This window comes from Ostrinia nubilalis, chromosome 4 (genome assembly GCF_963855985.1).
Source record: "Ostrinia nubilalis chromosome 4, ilOstNubi1.1, whole genome shotgun sequence".
In the NCBI taxonomy this organism is placed as follows: Eukaryota; Metazoa; Arthropoda; class Insecta; order Lepidoptera; family Crambidae; genus Ostrinia; species Ostrinia nubilalis.
Window position 1 is genome coordinate 549,283 of NC_087091.1, and position 21,523 is coordinate 570,805.

At 35.6% G+C, this 21,523-nt stretch overlaps 1 long non-coding RNA gene and 1 other non-coding gene across 2 annotated transcripts in view; one reads left to right on the forward strand and one right to left on the reverse strand.

The window, feature by feature from the left end:
- The first annotated feature begins 7,753 nt into the window (after nucleotides 1-7,753).
- LOC135088472 (uncharacterized) overlaps nucleotides 7,754-21,523 on the forward strand; it is an 80,925-nt gene continuing 67,155 nt past the window's right edge. Inside the window, exon 1 of the long non-coding RNA XR_010261044.1 lies at nucleotides 7,754-8,118. This is a non-coding gene — a long non-coding RNA (uncharacterized LOC135088472). The remainder of the gene's footprint in view (nucleotides 8,119-21,523) is intronic.
- On the reverse strand, nucleotides 11,784-11,855 carry Trnam-cau (transfer RNA methionine (anticodon CAU)). Its single transcript has one exon. It is a non-coding gene; the product is annotated as a tRNA-Met (tRNA).

Below are 21,523 nucleotides of genomic sequence, written 5' to 3' on the forward strand. Positions count from 1 at the left end.
AGGTCACTTCGGCTGGGGCGGGAAGGGCGTGATAACCGCGTGCTAAATGCACTAACTGTTTAGTGGGTAGTGGGTCCTGGCTGGTGAGGGTGGAAGCGGCTTTTTTATCAGTAACATAAAGGGCTTCGCGTTAAGAAAATAGTATTTCTGTAAGTTAGGCAACGCCGTTACACGAATTATTTTATAGTAAATTTAGAGCTCACATTAACCAGTTGAAGTAAGTAACACCCGTATTCGCAAACATTACTAAGAGGTCTCACAGTGCGCGTGGACATACAGGGTTCCAAAAATCTATTCATAGACGTCATGTAAAATTTTTACCGCAGTAATAAACTGCTGTTTTACAATTTTCTTACCGCGAATGGACTATAGTTCTGAATGTATCCTACTACGACAACATTTGGAACTTTGTTTTTCACTTTAATTTTTCATTGCATAAACTGAAGATACAGAACCTAACATTATTCATGCCAATAAAGAGACCCGCTCCACACTAACCAACTGCGAAAAGAAAGCAGTCTTAAACGACAGCCAGGCAGATTACAAGGCCGGTGTCAATAAGCGATCCGGGCTTATCAATCTCTATTAGGAGTAGTGCTGACCGGCGCCTCCCCCGATAGTTTTAGAGGGCGTTTGACTCCTGCTCGGGACATTTGATGACAGTGTCGGATAAGAAATCGTATTTTCAGGAGTCGGAAAATCTTGTTCGACTGCAAAAGTTCTCACGCGATTGTTTTTGGAAGTGTTGATAAAATCGCAGCAAAAATGCATACCGTTCTCAAATAAGAAGTAAAATATAAAGTTAGGAAATAAGTCAATGTGTCTTTTTAAATGGTTTAAAAAAGCTCTTAAAATGAAATTAGGGAGAAATATCACATCACAGCTTACGTTAAAATTACAAATAGCAAACGATTAAATAGTAGGTATGTAGTAGGTTTAACGTTTAACCGAGTGAGGATGTTTTTGTAAGGTCAAACATCGGCGAGACTTCAGATCTCCTTCAGATATGTATGCTCTGTCTCACACTCAGTTATGTACTATACTTACTCGTATATTAACCTATATTTATGTCGTTCACTCATGACCATTGTTCAATGCTAAGTGTTCGTCACACTGAAATTTTCCCTAAAGGAATTCGCTATGGTGGCCTATTTATTAGCTTTTATGTAATTAAATTCCTAAACAATTGTCCTTACATACTCGTAGATTGGATACTAATTACAATTAACGGCTTGCGAACATTTTCATACCAGTTATTTTCTACAATCTACATAATCTGTTATAGTGATACTATCCTTTCCAAAAAAATACAATCTTATCGACATCCTGACTATCCTCCGCAATCTATCACCTCTCCTTAGGGAGCTAAGTCAATCCTTAGGCCAGTTGCAATAGATATCTGGAGCATTTGTCAGGCGCGGGCAGTCGGCTGTCCGGCTAATAGAAAAGGACGGCGGTAAATTTTCGAGGTGTGAGATAAACTGGTGGTTTTGGTACGGTACGGAATTATGAAAAACTGATATAAATGATTTACATTACCGATGAAACTACAATAAAATAATATCGTATTAATTTTAAAATATTCGTAGGTAGGTATTTGCTATTAGACTCTTATAAGAATGTTGTAAGAACTACATAATTTAAAACACAATGTCACGATTTAAGTCGTAGGTAAGTATATGAAATCATTTTTATTTTTAAGATTAATAAAGTGTTGTAGGGACAGATAATCTAACGAAAACGCATTTTTCAGTAAAACATTTTTGAGTTTTCTTAACCCAGGAACAACAAACCAAAATTATATTTAGAAAAAACAATTAAAATAATTAATTCACAAATATTGGGAAACATTGGCAATTTTTAGGTACCTAAGTCCTGTTATTTAATTTGATTACCTAAATAATTATTCTATTTTTGTACCTAATTAGGTATCTTATTTATTCTTTACGTTGGCTAAAACACCTGAATACTCAAAACTCTTTCAGCCGACAATCGCGACGATCTCTACCCCCGCCATCTGTCATGGCGGCAGGACAGGACAGGGCAGCCTGCCCAGCGGCTTCCGCCGGAAGCACTCCTATGGCCCGCCCGCCTTCCGCCCGCCCAGCCTTTTACAATAATATGTTTATTTGTCCCGTTTATTTATTGTTAGGGAAACCAGGGGGTATGCAGAGACTGGTTTAGGTTAATTATAGCATAAAATGAACTGAACGTATCTGAACAAGTTACTACTGCAAAATTATATCGCTTAATCTTAGCACGTAAAAATATAAGACTTGAACAATAGTGATTTGTAATCTGTTATAATAACTGTCGTATAATTTAGTATGTAATTAATAAAAAAAGTCTGTCCCTATCTAAATAAATAGGTAATCACATAAGTGGAACTAAGAAAATGTTATAATCACAACAACAAACATTTCTAAATAGGTATGTTTAATTTCTCTAGATATACTCTTGTCGCGTGATAGATGCTAATAGAGGTATAGGTATGACATATAAACAAGGATGGAGTCGCTGAGACAAATCAAGTTTTCAGTTCTAAGTTATTCATTTCAAGCGCTTCTGATAACTTTTCGTGCCTTTACATGGTTCGATACAAAATAGTTAAAGACAAATTTGATCCACCTTTAAGTAATGTAAGAGGCTAACTTATACGAGTACCTACATATTTGATTGGTACTAATAAAAACTATGTCAGATAATCATAACTTAATTATAACTGGTAAAAGTTTAAGAACAGTTAAGCATTACTTATTTATTATTAACTATTAACAGCTACAGTATGAGCATGAATACAAAATTCGCCTATATTTTGGGAAGCATGTCAGTGTCGAACTATGGAAGAATCAAACATTTAAATGCCGAGAGTTTTCCAGCCCACACAATTAATAGCACAAAAGGAATAGGTACGAGTATATTGTAAAAATCTCTACTTTCTTATTTCTGGGATGTTGTTATAAACAAAGGTCGAAAATCTTCCAACTGATACGAATGCAAAGTAATCTTGAATCTAAAACGAAGCATCTTAAGTACATAAAAGTTATATCGAACCATCTAAAGGCACTTCGTACATAAGCCGACGCGAGCACCTGTCTCTACCCGAAGTTAATACATAACCGTCTCTATGGACGGATTTGTATTGAATCCGGGCGATAACTTTCATAATTACCCTGAAGGCAATTTATGTCTTTGGCACAAGTCCTGGGGTTTTAGCTGTATTGAGATAGAGTGATGTTTAGGCAACTTCCATTAACCTGAGAAGTCTATTAATAGAGAATTAGAAGAAAGTCTAACCAACTTTTAGAAAAGAGTCAAGCCTATTTAAAAAATGGACAGAATAAAACTATTTTGTGTGGGAAAATGACTATGTAGAGTCAAACTGTTTCATTATTCGATATTATATTTTGGGGTCACATTTCCCATATCCTCGATGGCCAACATTATTTACGGCCAATGTTTGAACAATCGCGGAGGTCTCTCAATACGGGCACATAAATGAGGGCTTTTTGTCATGCGCTTGGACCCTAAAAACAGTATCTCAGCTCCAAATATGGCCGCAGTAACTATCCTAACAATTTTCACCTTAAATTACGAGTGCTTTGGAACAAGGGTCACGGATTTGATTCTAAGTTAAAACAGTTCGGGTAAGACAGGTACGGGTTTACGTATAAATTGATTCAGTTCTCATAAAACAACTAAACAAATGAAACATATTTTTAGCAATTCATTGTTGAAAAGAGTTTAGGTACCCATTATTTGTAAATATATCTATATCAAAAAGTATATTTTGTGCATTGTCCTCAGTTTAACGTCTTTAAGTTATCGAATTTTCTGTAATTGTAGCATTTACCCAACCCATTTCCACTTCAGCCAACTTATCTAACGCTACAGCAAAACATATAAAAGGCATTTTCATTGTATTATTTACATGTCCAAACATCACATCCGCGCGGTCAGTAGTGACGCGCGTCCCTCTCTATCGACATCGATACACGCTCGCGCCGCGTACGAGCCGCGCGTGACGTGAATATTAAATAACCACCCCCTCCCCTGCAGATTTTAATCAGCGGTTGTGACTGTGACGTTTGATAAGTTTAAAATTCGAGATGAATGGTGTTTGCGTGTAGATGGAACGAGTTTTTAAATAGAGGTAGTTTGTCAAGAGAGTAAATTGGGCGATTGTTGCAGATTATAATGGATATTTTTTATTGTCTCAGTCATAGTGAAAAATTTAATTATTTGTAGGTATAGACTTAAAAAGTGCTTACAAATCGTCAAACTTTTAAGAAAATAAAAATAAAAGACTAATGAAAAAACTTACAGTTATGCTCTTAGGGAGCCTACATATCTCATTTTTCTTTTTGCCCTACGAGTACTAGCGCTTCGAGACCAACATTTGGCAAGTGCTGAGAAGAAGCGTCGCTACAAAGTAAGTGAACATCTTTATATTGTTAGGCTAGACAAAATTACCTAACACAAAAAAAGCTTTCTACGAGAAGCATCATTTTAATTTCCAGATCACTACTGAATTAAAAAATCATATGAACACAATTTGTTATGTCGTAAATTACACGTGTCTTTAGTCAGAATGTTGCCTACTTATTTTTCCTGCTATCAACGTTTTTTCTATCACTAGCTAAGACATAGACCTCATTTCTTTTATCTAGAGACGTAGGTACTTTGAATTGCACACAGTCCCAACACCATCAAACATTACACAGGCCTTTAACAGCTATTCTGAAAAAGTAGCGATCTCAGCGCCGAAGCACGCGCCCGGCTTAGGCTTAGCGACCGATTTGAATACATTTTTACTAGTTTATTTTCAAATATTAATGGCGCTCGCATTAAGAGTATTACCACCCTTGTTTTTGCAGCGCATTTGCATGTTGTTCTGCAGCGGATCAAAGAGATGCATTATGGGAATGTATGAGCCAGCACGTAAATAAATAAAGGTAAACATTGCTGAGCGGTTTAGATCCGCTGCGTCGTGATAAAAGTGCGCACTTATCTGTAGGCGCGTATGCAAATTACGTCAGCAGTTTCAAACTCAATAATAGTGGGAGTCCAAACATTTCGTTGTGTAGTTTTTTTTTGTCAAATAAAGATACTTTTGAATGACGCAGGTTGTAGGAAACTCTATAGTTGCAAAACGTGACTCTACACAGATGTGTAGATGCGTTGAGATCAACGTAATGTCCTTAATTTGTGAAAAGCTTATACATTGTTTCCGGGGAAGTAGTGATCAAACTCTAAGAGTCTATGGACAATTTTATCGATGAAAATACTAACAAATTACCCTTTACACATTGTATATTAAATTGTACTGAAAAAACATATTTCATATTTGTCTAGAGTTCTCTAAGTACCATAACGACATTTTCATTGCACAATTCCTCATCACAATGATTACGCCGCAGTTAAATTTAATATCTGTTTCAAAATGTAAAAGTAAACGTTAGAATTGAAACGGGACTTTTGCATATTAAACTTGCATCTCCCACTTACTCCCAATGTGGCCCCCGGGACGCCGCGGATTCAGGGCACTCGTGCGACGAAAAAAGATGCGTAACTTCACTACGAATATGTTTTTAAATTAAAAATAAACTCGAGTTGTCTGCCAAAATTTTGGAGATTTGAATACTTTTAGCAATTAATATGAATTTATATAATTCATATTAATTGCTAAAAGTATTCAAATTACGGCTTAGTGCGACTTTACATCACACGTCATCGCTAGCGACTACGTAATAAATGAGATTAAATGTATACGACGACGTTCCTAGCAGATACTTTCAAGAACTAAAATCTTCATAGATTTTTTTTGACTGTTTGACTAAGTTCATTGCAAACTCGCACTAAGCCTTAATTAAGTCAAAATTAATAAAAAAATCGTTTTATAAAAACACGGGCACATGAATAATGGTAGAAAGTAATATTTCAAACTTTACCGTGTGTAAGATCTGAGAAAATATGTTGAAAACTTTCCTTGAAAGAAAATTCACCTGGGTGAAATAAACTACTTGATTTGCACTCCATAAAATGTTTGGCAGTAAACAATATTGACTCTACATTTGTGACAAAACTTGTGAAAGACACCAACTCAACAAGTTTTGACCTGACAAATAGCTACTTATCTCAATTTTTATTCATTTTTGAGATTTTTCTTCTTCTAGATACAGCTAGCAAACGTTGTTAAGTAAAACAGTTTTTTGCTGGGGACATTGTGATAATTGTGACAAAAGGTTTTAGTAAAAATTTACTATCAAACATTTGTATACTACTGAACCAACTATCAGGAAAGAAACATGGCAGCAGCGCACAAACCGCCCCAGCAAAACACCGTTTAATAAAGCAAAACGAAAATCCGACCAGTGTTCGGTTAAAAGATCAATAAAGAGCCGATATGAGCCCGTGGATATCTCCGCGTACAGCGATATATCTATCCAGCGATAGTGGAGCTATGTCTGCCCATAATATTCTTTGGGGTGCATCTCATTTACTGTAAGAACCTGCCTTTGTCAACAAAGTTGGGGGCGGACGAAAAATCGATACTGCCCGCAAAACGCCGCCTCGATCATCGCGCGCTTGTCTCAGTAATTCGCGTCTCAATTTAAATTGAGAATTGTCAAGATTTACCGACGTTTTCACCTTTAAAATCCTCCATCGAGACATCGTTTTACTCGAATATTTTTATCGATGTCGGATGAACTCGGGTGTTAGTCGACAGACGGAAAATTTCACATATTTTTTATTCTATAAAACCGGCTGGTAAAATATTTTAATTTAAAGTATGTAAGATTCTATTCAACTTCCTAGAACATTGTTATCTCTAAACATGATCGAGCGAGATACTCCGCCTAACATAGCATTTACAAATAGCATTTTGATATCGTATTTTATCTGTGGCTATCAATACCAACATAAACATGTTGCGCTTCTAAAGATACCACATAACAAGCCACTTGATATGCCGGTTAAAAATCACAACACTATCTAACAACTCAATACAAAATTTGAATTTCAAATCGTAACAATAAAATTTGTTATGCCATAACAGAAGCCGAGCGTTTATAGAAAAACTTTATCAAGTGATCTTGCACGTTATTCAATAGTCTAATAGTTCTTAAGTATAATGTAATTATGCGGCCATTAAGGTGATCGCTAATCATCAGTTATCTTGATGTGCTTTGCATAACTGTGAATTATTAGCCGTAATTATGCGCAAACCTTTCATTAAGCATTCATCGATGTTTTTGTTCAACGTGGGCGGAAATGTACATTAAATGTTGCTTACTAGACACTTATTATGTTAAGAAATTCATTTATCTTTTGTCTGACACTGGATGACTTTATTTCTTTGTAAAGCTCAATTTGATTTGATTCATCTTTGAAGCACTTAATTTATAATGAATCTACGTTATTATTATTCAAAAGTTTTATATGAATCTTTTTACAAACAATACATAAAAGATATAAATTCATTTGCTAATGAAGTTATATCAACAATTTACCATTTCATTATCTTACGAACGACAAGCAATCCATATTCGACGAGAAACCTTAAAATAAACCAAAGAAACCGACCTAATAAGCGAGCGTTTTGCAAAATAAAAATCCATATAGGTACGTGTTCAGAATTCAAATCAGCACCCGCCTGGTTTATTACGTCGATATGTAAATTTTGTACAGCGTCACTACCCTTATAAAGACCCTGTTTGAATTGAAAATTTAGTTGAACGAGCGAGAGTAAGCCGCATTCAGCCAGTACGGCCACGTCTTTCAGCCAACTCGCTGCTTTTCGACGCTTCTACCGCGCGAAAACAAAGAAAAAATCTCAAATTCGACCACTGAGAACGTTTGAAGTGATTACACGAAAGAGTGACGCTCTACTCCTTGAAAACTGACGGTTTGTGCGAAAAAAACAAATGACAGGAAAATGCGCGCCAAAACTGACATTTCACAGTGCATAGATTAAAATGATTTATGTTTTTTCCGACGCGCGTTTCCTGCGAGCGATACACTGCAAGTGACGTGTCACGTGGTGTTTCGATCTGTCAAAATGTGACAGAGATAGAAGATAAAGGTGGTGGGGGGAGTTCGCGTGCTGCGTCGATCGTAAGTAAACAAAAATATAGCGTTTCAGATAAGACCTTTGTGATTCGATGTCATAAAGGCGTTGTATTTTAGTTTGCCGTGGAATTTTAATAAAAGGGAAGGTATGTGTGTTTGGAAGGAGGCGTCAGTGGTAGTGGATGACCTCATCTAGGTTCGAGAATGGCATTTGGTATGCGTCATGGAGTACGTGACATGCTATGCAGGCTTTGTCCTAGTTTTCGTTCATTTGTGGCGTTGTACGGTAGCCTTGTGTTTATCATTTTTTAGATAAGTGAAGCTAGAGAATGGGTTTTCAATTCAGCCTTGGAAAAACATCGACTCTATCGACAGCTAGGATTTTTTTATATTAAGTTATTGTTAAAAAAAACCCTATCTTGCTAAAATTCCTAATTTTGACCTGATGATGTAATTTGTAAATAATAGACTCCAGTTATAAAATCTAGGCACTGTAAAAAGTTTACTACGGGTACTAAAAACAAAACAAAGTTTTAATGACATCATTGAATCTAACACGCTTATAATAATGTTCGGCCATAAAACTATAATTAAATTTAATCCCCAGTAAATTATATTGGCATGAAATATAAAGATGCTCCGCCGATCGGACATAATTTCAGTCGTCAAGGGTTCAACCCTTCGCTGTGGGGAGGCCTGATGTACCTACGGAAATATTAACTAACTTTTCAACGCCATCCGTCATATTTACCCTGAGGATTAATTTTCAGCATTTTCTTACTCCTATTGTTTTAGATTTAAGGTTACAAATAAACGATTGTTTACTACTTACCTACCTACTTACCTAACATTATTGCTTTTTACAAAAAAAGCTGTTTTACATAGACGTTACCTAACTGAAAATGCGTTTTATGTAAAAACGAAGCTATACCCTATAAAATTCATTCAGCAAATCAATATTCAAAATTACCGTATTAAACAATTGCAAAAAAGCAGAATGAACTTTTATATTTAGTTCGTTGTTGTTTTGGTATCAGCTAAGTTTCTGAACGTAAGCAAAGTCAAAGTCAAAGTCAAAATTTCTTTATTTGTTTGGACTAATAAATAGTTCTTACAAATCGTCATTTTGCTCTTAAGGAGCCTCTACATGTCTCATAATCTTTTTACCCTACCAGCGCTTCGAGACCAACATTTGGCAAGTGCTGAGAAGAAGCGCCGCAACAAACTCAGTCACCACTGTCTGCCGGTTAATATAAATAAATAGAAATAGTAGTAGTAGGTACATTCGATTCAGGAGCAGTTCACTGAATTTACCATGCATTCTTGTATGGTGTATCAGGTATCTTATAAGAATGGGTATACAAGATTGCGTGGTATATTAAACAAGGTAGTGACGTGCTAATATCTAGACTTACATATTAAGATACTAGTAGAAATGACTCGCATACATAAATTTGAATAACTTGGATTGACCAGTCCCCGAAAGCAGCGCCTGTTCACAGACATGACGAGTGAACCAGCCATCGCTTCACTCGACCATATTAGAGGGAATGTAACGACCCGCCTCACTACGCCACCACCCCAGAGACATTTTAGTGAGAATGACAATTCCAAGTTATCTCTTTAAAATAAAAAAACTAATAATAAAGCTAAGTAACAGTCCAGATTGAGAAGCATGACACTATAACATTTGAGAAATTATTATGAGTTTATACATTACTTTTCATTTTAATTCTTTTTAGTGCGAGCATGAGAGGACCATAATCCTACTCCCAGGATGACTTATCATTAAGAAAATCTCGAGTTGTATAATAGGCTTTTTTAAGCATGTTTTTTTAAGCATGCGCAATGCGTTTTGCAAGCACATAATAATAGCTGTAAGCACTATAATCACACACAAGAAATAAAACACAAAAATAGAGAAACAACAAACCTGGAAATATTAATTGAGGAGCATGCCCACTTACCTGAAACAAAAAAGAAATCACATGAGCGGTGCTTATTAAGAAAAAAATACAAGTGGGTCTTTATGAAAACGTCCTTCAAAATTCGCCAACATCCAAGAAGAGTGCTTATCGAGCGCAGTCGAATCGATTAATTGAGAAATCGATGGCCACTCCGATAACCGTCTTAGGCAGATGCACATCCCTTGCACGCCCGAGGCTACGATTACCATAACAAGCACCCATTACGCATCTACGGCAAAAGCTACATTCGCCACCACCAATTTGCATTCGAAAATATCCCAGCCATCCCTTATTATTTAGGCGATAAAGTCTAAAATAAAATTTCGTTGTACTTTTTCGAATTTGGCGGTACCTTTTGTTATATCGAAAACTAGAATTTGACAGTCCAATGCTTCGTTTGTCAATTGGCGTAGATTATACACGGCGCGGTAGGCAGCCGCAGGGTAGTGGGGTCGGTAGGTATTTTTCGTAACTAACTATGTAACAAGTGGTTTAAAATTGGAATCTACATAATAATGCGGGAGGTAACAAGGTTGGGGCGAGGGCATGTCACTCCGAACGCTTTCTCTGCACACAAATGCAGTGTAATTATGTATGCACATCGACAAATTTGATTTTGATGATTCAATAGACGGTGATGGAACAAAAATACATTTTCTTGACGTATTCGAGTTCAAAATTTACGGAATGTTTTTTGCAATATTACGTGAATACTTAAAATTTCACTACATTGGTTAGCTAGAAGCTTGTATGGTTGATATCAATATTTACCTACACAATGTTCATTGGTTATAGATATAGTTCATTGTCTTGGTTGGTAGTATTGGTACTGAAATATACATTACAAACAAAAATATTTTGACCGATGTTTTTTTTTTCGATATACCTAAGTCACCGTTCGTTTTTAATTGAATTTCATCTAACAAACTATTGTTTTTTTTATTTAAAAAAAGTAAATAATATGAGTTTTTTTTTTCATTTAGGTAGCTTACAGTTTTACATAAAAAAAAAACAAAAAAAACACCGATAGTCTGCGGAACCACGCAATTAACATAAAATGTTACTCGTCCAAAAAAAGAGCATGTAAAAACAAACTATTTTACCCTGCAAAATTATTTTCGCGAAAAACGCACCGGTGTGTGGCGCCCTCCAGCGGCTGTGAAAACACGCCTCTGGCCGCCGCGTGCGCTAAATTACCAATATCCCATGATAAAACAAACCAACCTGCTTGTTTGTGGGTTGTTTTTAAATACAACTTGCCGTCGTGCCTGCTCATGTGGAGGAAAAATATCGCAGAAATAATACGAAGGAAATAAATACGCAACAAATCAGTTTGTGTAAAGCGAAACGAACATTAATTGATAAATTCACGGACAAAATTGTATTTGTTTTAAATGTTTAAAAGATTTTCTGTTTATAACAAGTCTCTGAAAAATACTCTATTAATTTATAACGTAGGTAGGTAATATTAATTTATTGTTATTTGACATAATTTTATTATAAGTTTTTTCTTCTATTATATTTTGTCAAACAAAATTAAATTATAATTCCAACCAATTTTCATTCCAATTGCCTCATTGCTAAAAAAAGTTTTTATTTTGTTCCAAATAAATTTTAAATTTTAATAACTTACGGTTTGTGGTTAACTCAAAAAAATAAAACTTAAAATAATGACAACAATACAAAAACAAAAAATAAATAAACAAAAAAAAACAACAAAAAATCAGCACCCGCTGACATTCATAGCAGAGCGTAGTTTCGATCTACGGACCTCTGGGTTATGGGCCCAGCACGCTTCCACTGCGCCACTCTGCTCTGTCGGTGTCGGGCGAAATTAACGTACGGTTACTCACTGCGTTACGTCAGCGATTCTTCTACGAGTCTACGAGCGAACTTCGATAAGAATTTCTTATCTTTTTTGTAGGCGCGTTATTTTTAGATAAGTAGGTATGATAAGTATGAGAGTTTTTATAGGTCAGTGCTAAAAATAGAAAGCCATTAATACTTAGGCTTAGTTGCACCACCTAACTTTGATCGTAACTATAACGATAACCGGTGTTTTTTGTATGGAGTTTCACAGATTTTTGACGTTTGTCAGAGTTAAAGTAAAATGGTGCAACCCAGGCTAACCCAGCCTTTAAGGGTTATTTTTAACGGTGCCTGAAATATGTAGTATTAGATTAATAAGTAATCTGTAATGTAAGGCCATCTAATAAATAAAATTTTGTCGATTAACGGTAACTTCATCTTCTGTTTATTTTTATCTCTGTCTCTACGAGTTGTATTTTATCTGATAGATAATTGCGCTATCAGGGACTTTATCAGCAAACCATAATGGCGAAATATCTAGCTATGCCCTACCAATTAAGAATACGAGAATAATTAAACATTTTTCTTCTGTACTTTTCCATAATTCAGAATAATAACGACTATAGAGTCATAAGTAAGTATTACCTACTCAAATACACATAACTAAATAGCATAAAGTGTTTCCCAAACCACTTCACATCCATGTACGAGGCACTAGTCCATCTGGGAGCGAACCTACGGGACAATGTATGTGGCCTGAGGCGGTCACTCGACTATGAGTGAATGGACGCGAATTAATACTTTTAGAGCCAATTTGTTCGATTGCTGAATTTTATTTGTGGAATAAGTACCTACGTTACTCGAGCTTTTAAATAAAGCAGACGTTAGTTTTTGGAATTTTAACTATTGACGTCGTTCTTTGAAGTTGAAGAATGTATCGTTTCAGCCAAATGACGTCCACTGCTGGACAAAGGCCTCCCCCAAGGTTTTCCACAATGAACGGTCCTGCGCTGCCCGCATCCAGGCTCTTCCCGCGACCTTTACCAGAATTATAGCAGAAGAATACATATAATTTCAACATTTTAATAGAAAATATTGTTTTTAAAGTTAATTAATTACACAGAAACTAATAGTTGTGTAGCAGAAAAGCTGAAGTTAATGCTTAATTAATCTACGAGTAAAAATTGTTTTCGAAATAATTAAAAATTAAACAATTGAAAGATTTTTTGATAAATGGGAAGAGTTATTTAGTGATTGTAATGTAATATGATGACAATGATTTCAGATTGGTTATGTTATTAACAAATAACTGGACAAACCTCAAGAGGATTTATGACTAAAATAAATAAATAAAATTGAAAAAAAAAACTCAAGGCTAAATCGAGATGTTTACAGACTACAGAGCTTTTAGGTGTCTGTTTTGATATTGACCTAGGGCCTTCAGCATGCTACAGCGTCATTGCCTAATCAGGTGATGTTATTGTCAAGAAAGTGATACCTACCTATCTTACCGACAGTCTAAGAGAAAATGTACTAGACAACCTTCAGCCTATTTATGGAACTACGAGCGTCAATGTGCAATGTCCAAAACAATATTAGACGTCATTATGATCACCCATAAAATATAACAGCCAGCCTTTATTAGCGTCATGCGAATTAACAAAATACGTATCATTTCCCAAATTAGGGTAAAGGCGCCTATGATCGTCCTAACAATGCCGGGCACCTCTGGGACTGGTGCCAATAAATGGCACAAAGGCACCCCGCGGGGCTCCACTGCCCGGGGCAGCCCGGCGAGAACAGCCACCTAGACTGGAGTGCTCTTACCCGCACATTGTGTGGATTATATGAATTTTGAAGAGTCAAAAGCAACGAGATGATACCTATTCAATAAAAAGCAAAAAGCTACTCAAACTTCATACAATGCAAGGTAACAAGTGGGGCTAAAAATTATTGATAAAAAGGTTAAGCAATGTTGCAAATCTTAAAAAACTGCTAAAACCTTAATAAATGCATTTTTTTATTTAAACTTTCAGCATAAAATGCACTTTGATTTATAAACTAACTAGAGTTAACATTTATTTGGAAGTAATAACAGGTTAATATTATAAACGCATATTATGCAAACATCTTTATTCTTTTACATACAAACATACAGCAAAAGTAAGTGACATAGACCAGCGTTAGTGGCCTGGCTGTCATTTCTGTGCTGCGCCAAGTCCTGTATGGCTTAGAACGCTTAATCTTGCCTAGGACGAGGGTGTCGACATTATTGCTTTTCGCCAGAGCTCATTTGGGTACAGCGCCGATCACCCGCGATCGGACCCTATCGGCAGTGGGCTTAGCGATTGGAGTTTTAATTTAATTTAACTGTCTCATCAGTTTTGGATGTGTCACGGTGGCTTATTACTAGTTAGGATGATTGAAGATAAATATTGCTGGTGGCAGATAAAGTAACAATGTTATCATGAGATCTTAGAATCGGCAAATCATCGTAAAGTACTGATACATACTGACTACATAATAGTTTTTTTAAATAAAAAGCACAAAGCTCTAAACTACTGTAGGTTTTTAAGATTAAAGTAATTTAAACACCATTTTATTTTTATAGAAACCATAGCAATATCTTCAGCCAAAGTTAGCGACATACGGTAGACTTGTTCAAATTATCCACGGGATAAGCAATCGCAAAGGGTTAGTGCTACCATGGGGCATTACGCACGAACCATAAACCAAAATTAAAAGTTCTCGTTACATTGCCCTCGCACAATGCAACCATTCCTGGGGGTCAATCTTACAAAAAAATTGTAATACAGCGACTCTACCCTTCTCTCTTACTATGCCAGTGACGCAGGGTGAGTGAAAGAGACAGATAAAGTCGATATAGAAATAGTATTTCAGAGTGGGGTCTCTGACTAAATACGCCACATTAAGGTGTCGTTAGCCAAATGACGTATTTCTAAACTAATAATGACATTAAACCATCCAACAAATTTTCTAATTTGAGTCTTCACGTTGAGTATTTAGGTTGAAATTCAAATGTTATCTGCTCTGTATTTTGGAACGCGTTTGTTGTTTATACAGGCTGATAAAAAATCTTTATGAATGGGGCCGCGTGTGTCGATGTTGCCCTATTTATGTAAACGATTTCTCTAATTTTGACGATTGTTTTATTGCTACTAGACTACTTTTGTATAGCTACTACTACTATTTTAAACCTACCACGTTTTTTAAACTTAATAACTATTAAATTGCAATTAAAATTAATCAGTCACTTTACTAAATAAAAGCATACGACATTTAGAATTTTATTTTAGTTTTGCATTTTGGTGTGCAAACGTAACAATCCAGTAATTAAAACCTGCATTTATTGTCCACTCTAAACTATAAACAAAGACCTAAAAATCTAATAAAACACGGTCACCATTAATTATTTTCTTTTATCGCGTTTGTCGTACATTCGAGTCGCAAAGTCGCGGCAAAACGCTTCACTCACCCGGCACACTCGCCGACATAATTCATAAAATAATAGTTGCCGTCGTCAAAAGGGACGTTTAACAAATGATACGGCGGACTTCTATTGTTAAACCTTTTGTTGTTTTGCTCGTACTTACCACCCTGTATAACCGAAATGTCATAACTGGTGCTTTGTCATTAATTGAATTTACTCTTTATAATATAGTGTGGAAAGTCGAATTTAGATTGTATACAGATTTGCAACGAGTATTTTTTTATTTGCGCATGATACGAAATGTGTACAGCTAATAAGTCAGATGTGTATAATTATTATTTTATTGCGAGCGATTCGAATGCGAGTCATGGACGCTTGTGTTTTGGTGCAGTGTCTTTACTTTTTGCTTGTTCCAGGGTTCAGAGTATACGGTTTAAATTATTTATTATGACATGATGATTGTGGTCTTGCTGTTTTTTACTTGGTTTCGCTTGAAAGGAAGTGGATAAAATTATAACCTCAAAGGCTAACAAAATTGAAGATTAAATGTACGGTTTAGTTGTTTACATTCCTCGAAGCAACTGGGGAATACGTAGAAATCGTGTACCTACATAAATACATAAATTTTATCAAAATGTACGCTGTAGTGTTCTCGGGTTTCAGGCAAGATAATATTAATTCTAGAAATTAAATCAATAATACCAAGATATAATATAATTTAGACCATTTTGATTTAACATTTGTATTTTTGAACGTAAGACTAACAATATACATTTGGTTTGTTGTTTTATATCTATTTTTAAATAGTATACACAAACGTAACGGGTCAAAATATCCATAAAGAAACGAATAAATATAGTTCGCCTTGTTAAAAAAATCACCCTATATCCTACAACTACTTTGTTGTAACTATTTTGAATCATATTTACTTAAGAAACAATCTACCTACCCTGCATTCTTTACTATTGTCATTTAAACGAAACTGAAGTCACTGATATTGACCTCTATGAAAAAAATCAGGGTCAAGGGAGTTTTTTCAGTTTTTTCTTAAGTTACATCACATCTGTGTTAGGTATTTATGCCACTCTATTGCAGTCTACGGAACCCTGTTCCAAAAGAAACCCATTCATACTTGGTCGGTCCATTGTTTACTCGCGCGTAGGCCGCGCCCGGTGTGCGTCGGCGCAGTCGCATGATGATTTTATGTCTCACTCGATAATGGAGTCTGGTGGTTTGATTACCTAACAAACTGCATAATAATATGCAGGTTCTAATCCCGTTAGAGACAAGAAAGTTACTTTAAAAACTTCAGGAAAAAAATGTGGTGTAGCTGCAATTTAAGACGTTACATCGAGGGGTTGTTCCCAACCCAGTTTTGCGGGATTCTGTATTACTATGTGTATATGTCAAAATAAATAATCTTCTAGGGTTGTGTTACACCATCTTACTTTGACTTTAACAAACGTCAAAAATCTGTCAAACTCCATACAAAAAACACCGGTTACCGGTTTAAAGTTACGATCAAAATTATGTGGCGCAACTCGGCCTTACTTAGCTGGTTTTTTGCGGGACACTGCAAACGGGATGCTCGTGCGAACATTCCTTAAAACACGTATACTATACTAAACAGGATCCTGCAAAAAACGGTATGTCCCGGTGGGAACAACCCCTTTATGTAATTATCTAACTGAATAAATACGCGTTTTTAGCAAAAAGTAAACATTACAGATCCCATCTCTTTAGATGTTTAATTGGTATTGATTGTCATGGTACTATTTTTACTCTAACTACCTACATTTTTAAGGAAAAAACAAGAGTTATCAATGACTTAGTAAACGATTGTTTATAAATGCTTTGTTGCTGTTTTTATTTTAAGCTATCTGTCGTTCAAGATGAAAAATTTTCCACTTCACGTTATGTTATTTCATATTTTTTTCCGAGGCTTTTTTGTATATTTTTATAATAATAATAATAATAATAATAATAATAATCATTTATTCGCCTTAAATAGGTGGTTACAGAGTAGTTCTTATTTGATTACATATAATGTTACTTAAGACCTATTTAGTCATAGACTATGACATGCAAATATACAGAGTGGTTACAGAGTGAGAAAAATTAAATATAATGTCAATTATGATAAGTCAATAAATCCATGCATCAACCATATTATCCATACAACATTTCAAGTTATTCTTTGTACTTCAAGAATTCATCCACTGAATAAAACGTATTTTTTATAAGCCACTCTCGAAGAACTTTTCCAAACCGGGATTTTGGTAGCAGTTTAATGTGTTTAGGTATCTGATTATAGAGCGTGATACACATTGCATAACAATTTTTTTTATAACGCGTTGTTTTTGGTATCGTGTCTAGTACTAGTCTATCTGGGTTTCGAAGTTGCCGGTTTGTTTGATCTTTTGCCTTTACGAACAGTTCTTGGTGTAAGTTTACGAACTTTCCTACCTCGAAGATATAGAGGCATGGTAGAGGAAGTATATTCAAAAGTCTGAAATACGGTTTGCAAGAAACGTCTGGGGCTATATGGCATATTGCACGTATGCAAGCTTTTTGGGCAATAAAAACTTTCCTGCTATCCGTACCGTTTCCCCACAAAAGTATTCCATATCTTAGCACCGATTCCACGTATGCAAAGTACGTAGTTAGCGCCGTGCTCTTACATGCCACGATTGATAACTTATACAGAGCGTATGCAAAGCTATTTAATTTATTGCACACCTTTCCTGTTTGCTCTTTCCAATTAAATTTGTTGTCAATAATTAAGCCTAAAAATGTCACGCATTCCGCATTCTTGAGAAATTGTCCGTTAAATGTAATGTCAATTTTATTGAGTTTAAAATTATTGAAGTTAATTAAATTTGTTTTTGATAAATTGATTTTTAAATTATTATTTTGAAGCCAGTTAGTCAATAATGTCAGTGTGTCACTAATATCTGTTTTATGTTGTTCGATAGAATGCTCTGCATCAGATGTCACTACTATAGAAATATCGTCCGCAAACAGGATCGTCTCGTGCTTTGTAATGTTGACAATATCGTTTATGTAAAGCAAAAAAAGCAATGGCGAGATAATTCCACCCTGTGGGACACCGCATTTGATTTTTTTGTAGTCAGATCTGACAGTCGTGTTGCTATTTAGATTAAGATAGTCGATTTCCACGCATTGATACCTATCTTTTATATATGTGTAGAGCCACTGGTATGCGGGTCCCCTAATACCACAGGTCTCTAGTTTTTTCAGTAGTGTGTCATGGCAGACGCGATCGAAAGCTGAAGACATGTCCAGGCACAGTACTGTAGTTATACTTTTATCGTTTATGTTGTGCAAAACCTTATTTACTAGGTGAAACGCTGCGTGAGTTGTGTTTTTATTTTTTTGAAAACCATATTGGTTTTTCTCAATAATATTATGATGACTTAGGAACGAAGCAAGTTTATTATACATTACTTTCTCGAATATTTTGGAGAGTATGGGTATAAGAGTGATCGGTCTATAGTTGGCTACTTCGGTTACATCACCTTTTTTATGCAATGGCTTCACAATGGAATATTTCAATTTGTCTGGAAAAGTACCCTTTTCTAATGATAGGTTCATTAAATAAGTTAATATACGCAGGAGGTTTTCTCGACATGATTTAATAATTTTAGTGTTTATCGAATCATAGCCCTCAGACTTTGTATTTTTTAACGAGATTATTATCTGGCTTATGTAGTCTTCACTAACAGGAGTTAAGAAAATTGAGTTTTTGTTGCACTGAGCGAGTGATGTTTTTTTTAGGTCTCTATTTGCTATGTTGTCATTTTTTTCAATAAAATAATTATTGAATAAATTTGCTATGTCTGAGGGATTCAGTATGTCCGATCCATTATATGTCAATTTATTAATTTGTCTTTTTGTACTGTTTTGGCCCATTTCATTTTTTATGACCGCCCATGTTGCTTTACCCGTATTTTGACTATTTATTACAAATTTTCTGTTTGCGAGCTTTTTTGCGACTGAGGTGCATTTTTTTAATAGTTTATTGTAAGCTAGGTATGCTTTTCTATCACTTAATTTTTTACTGGTGTAGTATTTATATCTGAGTTTCCTATTTGTTACACAGCTATTTTTAAGGCCCCTAGATGTCCACTGCAACCTACGTGACAATTTTATTTTTATTTTCCTTATTGGAAAACAGAGCTGATAGATTAGGCAAAAGGTGTCATAGAAACCGTTGAAAGCAGCATTCATGTCGGTAAGTGTGTAGACCTCCGCAAATGAAATGCTCCCCAAATATTTTTTAAAATTTTCTATATTGTCCTTATTGTATGTTCTTTTGTAAATATAATATTCCTTTGGGGCGGCTTTAAAATTTTTTAACTGAAATTTTAGTATCTGTGCCGTATTGTGGTCGGATAACCAAAGAGGTATAGTAGATCCGCACCCATTTGGGATGTTTATTTACTAATGCAAATAATGAATAAAAATTGCGTTTCTTGTATTTTGTGTTTGTGTGGTAAAAAAAATAGTATTGTTATACGTGCGTGTCAAATACAAGCAGTTAAAATATCTATCTGGGAATTAATTATTATTGTTTTTCAGTTACAACAGTGTTGATGTAAGTAAAGTATTAAATTCTGCCTTTCTAGAGTAAAAAGATTGTCAATGCGTTCGTAACATTGCATCCAAAACCATACAAAAAATATCTACCCCAGTAAACAATCTGATATCAATAGCGGGTGCTGCGCCCCTTCATCAGGCATAGCAAAATATTGGCCGGGCCGGTGGGCGGACACTATTTATTATTTTTGTCGCTTTGTGCCGGGATTAGAACCGGTATTTAGATGGAATTGGGGATAAGGTCGGCTAATCTCGCACTCGCTATTGTGACCGCATCGATTTTTGTGACGCTTTGCAGTTATAGTCGGAGCGCGCGCGCATGTAGGTAGGTTTTGGTAATCGAAATAATTACGAGTTAGTTGGTGTAAGCGACTGAGCTTAAACATAATAAAAATATTGCAAAGACGAAAGTACGTAAAAATAAAGAAGAAATCAAAAGAATAATAGGAAAAACATACGATTTTGACGATAAAATAAAAACAAATTCGTCAAACCTAATCGGCTACAAAATGTGCTAAATAAATGATTGACAAAATTATTATGCTCAAGAAATACAACCCTTCTTCGACAGTTTGAAACCAAAGGAAAACTCTCAAAGCAACCCAAATACAATGACAACTAATTAAAGAAACTGACTTGCAAAGTCAAAATGTCAATGGGTATTATTTTTTCCGTCAAGATCTATTATTTAAATCATCCCTCCTTGCCAGGACAGCTTGAAGTAGCTAGGATCGACAGCTTCTAGCTGCGCCTACCAAACTACAGTATTCAACGTACACACATTTTACTAGCTAGATTTAACACTCAAAGGAACTATTTTACATAATACAGCACCAAAAGCCAATGCCCAAGTTTCATCAGCACTAATAAGCAATGGAGCTTGAACAAATCGTCAATTAAGCGCAATTCCGTCATAAAAGCAGTCGAATAAAAATAAAAACGATTCCGGACACCTCCCTCACGCCTAATCTCCTAACAAAGCGATGTTGGAACATTTTGGCGCGAAAATAATGAAGTACACGTGCCAATGTTGATGCCCCTGTCCCCGATGCTAGGGGGCTATTTCGAAAACGACATCGATATTTTGGCTGTCACTGACAACTAGTTAGATAGAACAAACTTTATTGTACACACAAGACAAGAAAAGAAATAAATAAACGAAAGAGACGGCACAATTCAAGCGGTCCTATCGCTATAAAGCGATCTCTTCCAGAAAACCTATACAACTGATGCGATTTCGCATGTAAAATATTTTAAAATATTGCAGGTTTTTTCTAAAATTTTCCTGAAATTATTCCTACAAGCATAGACATTTTCTCTTCTACAAGTTTCATTTAGGTTTGCTATTTCTACATCGAAATCGGTTTCCAGAGTAGGACCCTTCTTTCGGGCGTTCCCCAATCGCGGACTTTCGCCACGTGCCGATCGCTATCAATGCGAGGCTGTGTCGGACGCGCGCGTTCTTAAAACATTAGAATTATGGCCGCCAACAAAATGCATGGCGTTGTTTTCGCGTCGCATTAATGGCGTGGGAAGTGCTGTCTGTTTGGGGCAAAAAGCGCCATGGGAAATGCTGTGGCTAGTATTAATTGGGGCGGTGATA